Raw genomic sequence first — 3938 nt, 5'->3', positions numbered from 1 at the left:
GGGGGGGGGGGCCCTCTGGGCCTCCCTGAGCACGTGAGGGGACCCAAGGCAGAGCCCCGGACTCTGAGCCTCACTCACTGTCCCAGAGTATTCAGGATGGCAACAGCTTTATGTTTTGTATCATTTATGTTTGTTTCTCTCCCCAAGTCGTGAGCGATCAGACAGGCCCTTCAGTGCAGAGCTGAAAATGCTGTCAGAAAGCAAACAGCTCCCCTCCCTGGGGACTCGCCTTAAACTTGCCTGGCCTGCGGCTGTTCTGCGGGACCTGCGAGGACGCGAGCCGGGACGCGGTCCAGGGCGCTCCTACAGCCCTGCCTGCGGGCCGAGAAGAGTTGGTGTTTCGTTCCTGGCTCGGACGCCTTTCCGTTCATCTGTGAACTGTTCCGTTTCTGTTTGGAATTAATCCGTATCCTATCCTAATCAGGGCTTCTGCCGCTGCTGACGCGGATCCACAGGGGGCCCTACCTGAGACACAGCTGTCGCCAGGCGAGCAAAGCTGGGGGACGTCTCGGCAATGGACCGAGTCTGCACACACATGTGAGCCGTGGGGGAGGGGCCGTGTCCCCGCCAGAGGGACGGGCCCGAGGGGGCCAGACACGACACGCGTCCAGAGGTCGTGTTGCGTGTTCATTTGCACATCTGTTGTCTGGGGTGGACGTGTGTGTCCAGCTTCAGTGTGAGGCTTTTAACATGTACACCTGTTTATCAATAAAAACATGGTCGAAGTGGTTGAACCCGTGAGACTTGCAGGTGTGCAAATCCAGTGTCGACTTCCAGCTCTTCAGCGTCGCTTTTCTATGAAACAGAGTCGCTGGTGATGGCTCCACACAGCTGGGCAAGTGGCGCGAGTCCACTGACCAGCAGCACCAGCAGCCTGGCCGCCACTGTCCCAGAGCCCCAAATGCCCCTGTGCTGTGACGAGTGGCGTGGCCGGCGGGCACTGCCCTCCCAGACTGTGCCCGGCCCACATTTACTGTCTGCTCCAAGTTGGTGCGTGTCACCCGACTTGACTTGGTTCGAAGCATTCCTGTCATTTCTTTAGTGCACTTTGAAATAAAACCAATTTAAAAAAAAAATCTCTTTCTTGGATCCAGAATCTCGGGCACCTACAACTTCATTCACCACATGTGTTTGTGCCCGAGGGAGCCAAAGGGCCGTGAGGAGGGCCAGCCTGCCGGTGCTCCGACCGCCACGGCGGGAGGACGGGCAGCTACGTTCGTGACCGCGGTGCCCACCGGCAGGGACGCTGCCCGGATGCTGTTCCGCGAGGCCCCTGCTGGCGTTCTGGATACACCGGAGCACGGAGACACAGCCCTGAGCCTGGCAGCCAGGCCGGTGGCGGCTCTCGGTGCAGGGTTTTGCTGCCAGATCCCCTGTATTTCGCGTTGGGGTGTGCGGGTAGACTGCGCATAAGTAGGACGTTGGCGTTAAGACGGATAACGGAAGTGGTACCCACATACGAAGGTGGCCGACTTCGGTCTGTGTGTATGCGAACTTGGTGGGCTGCCGAAGCAGAGAAAACATCCCATAAGGTGGCCCGGAAAAAGCCCATGAAGAGCGGCGTGCCCGCCACACCCACGGCGGTTCCGAGCGGCATGCCGCTGCTCTTGGGGAAAGGGTGAGCTCCCTACAGCCCTGACCGGGCACCAGATTTAAAACCACAGGGCTTCTTATCAGCTGATAATGGAAGCAAAGACAGCCTGAAGACAGGAAGGGACGATAAGGTGATGTCCGTCTGTGACTGGATTTGCTTTTGATCCAAGGGAAGCACAGCTCGGCTGCCAGGCCTGCTGGGAAAGACCGGGAAATCTGCAGGCCCAGGAACACATGGTTTCCCGGGATTCCCGCCCGCCCCCTCCCCCAACCCACTCCCCCAGCGTATTCGCAGCCCCACATCTTGCTTGTAGAGTTCATGTTGGCTGCATAAAAAACTGCTCAGCCAAGTAGGGTCTTTGCTTTCCTTAGAGAGAGAAGTGCAGTGCATGCGCTGGTCCCCATTACTAGGCCTTCCTCTCCCACCCCGCAAGCCTCTCTGGTCTCAGGGAGGTTCTGCCAGGCCTCCCCGACCCATTCCTGCTCCCAGAGCCCAGCTTCTCCAGCTGTGTCACGTAGCTGTCATCCTGAAGCACGTGTGTTCGAGCCTCCCCTTTCCTGGGTTCCACATCTGGGTCCTGCAGCTGCTGCTTCCTCGAGAAGGGGTGTTGTTGGTCAAGGTTTCCAACACAGTAGCCGGTTGGAAAATACTTATATTCTACCTTCACCTCGGCTGATGGACAGTATGACCAGATCACAGGTTCTAATTGTGGTCTCTTCAGTCCTCCTGCTGGAAACGCCATATCGTCATTTCCCCCAGCACAGCCGCCGAGAGGGTGTGTGCCCCCGGGTTCCCGTGTGTCTTCACGAGTCTGTGCGTGTGTTTCCGACCACAGGAAGCCTGTATGGTCCTCGGACGTCCCCGCGGTTGGCCTTGTGCACGTGCACCTTCCCATCCCAGACATGTCCTCTTGGTCCTGGCAGATGACCTGTCTCCCGCCTTCGGGAACCCATCCTCTCCATTTTCTTGTTTCTTCTAACTCTTACAAATTGAATGTTGCCCTGCCTAGACTGGTCCTCTGATTTTCTTACTGTCTATGCTTTGTTTCTGAAAAATACTCTTAATTTTGTCTTCTAGCAGAATTATTTTATTTAGGTTATGATAGTGTCCAAGGGCTTTTTATAGTTCCTTTGTCCTTATTTTCTTTCTTAAAGAAACACACACACAGCGTTTTTTAAAAAGAGGTTTCAGATTCCCAGCAAAACTGAGGGGATGGTTCAGTGGGCTTCCATATGCCCCATATTCCCCCCATCAGCATCCCCCCCCCAGAGGGTACCGCCACCCCAGCTGATGAGCCCACAGTGACACATGACCCAAAGGCCACAGTTTACATTAGGGTTCGCTCTTAGTTACTTCAGTGGGTTTGGAACAATGTATAGTGATGGGTGTCCACGTACACGGTGTCTCCACTACCTGGAAAAAGCCACGGCTCCACCTCGTCCCTCCTTCCCCTCCACCCTGCCGGGCATCCACTCGTCTTTTCACGGTCTTTGTAGTTTCATCCCTCAGAAAGGAGGTCATCTGGTCAGAATCTCACTGTATGTGGACTTCTCACGTGGGCTTTGGTCGCTCAGGGACAAGTATGTGAGTGTCCTGTCTCTCCCTGGCTTGATGGCTTTCTCTTTAGCACTAATATCTGACTGCAGGTGCGGGTGATCCGGCTGCTCAAGAGCGTCTCGCTGGCCGCCCAGTGCTGGAAACATCCACGTGCAGGTGTCTGTGTGGACCTATGTGGACCAAAGTCTTCAAGCCCTGTGTGTTCTGGGGGGAGTTTTACAGTTTTGGGTCTCCTGTTTGAGTTGACGTTTGTGTATGAGGGAAGGTCAGGGGTCCATTTTCATTCTCCTGCATGAAGATCTCCCATTTTCCCAACTCATTTGTTGAAGAGACTGTCCTCTCCCCTCCGTGTTTCTGGTACCCTCTGTCGAAGCTCAGTTGGCCACAGATGCCCGGGCTTATTTCTGGGCTCTCCGTTCTGTTCCATTGGTCTCTGTCTCTATGCTGGTACCGTACCTTTTGGATTCCTGTGGCTACAAAATCTATTTTGAAATCAGGAAGTGTGATCTTCAGCTTTATTCTTTGCTTTCATGATTGGTGGGCTAGTTTTAGTCGTCTGTGGTTCTCTGTGAGTTTTAGAATTGTTTTTCTGGTTCTGCAAAGAATGGCACTGGGACTCTGATGGGGGTCACATTGGCTCTATAGATGGTTGTGGGTGCTGTGGGCATATTAGTAATACTTCTTCCGATCCATGAACATGGGATGCCTTTCCATTTGTGTCTTTGATTTCTTTTACCAGTGTTGTTGGAGTTTATACAAGTTTTCCACTCCCTTTATTCCTAAGTAT

The sequence above is a fragment of the Enhydra lutris genome, unplaced genomic scaffold, assembly GCF_002288905.1.
Source record: "Enhydra lutris kenyoni isolate GAN:26980312 unplaced genomic scaffold, ASM228890v2 scaffoldscaffold30, whole genome shotgun sequence".
Lineage (NCBI taxonomy): Eukaryota > Metazoa > Chordata > Mammalia > Carnivora > Mustelidae > Enhydra > Enhydra lutris.
This window is presented reverse-complemented; position numbering follows the sequence as displayed.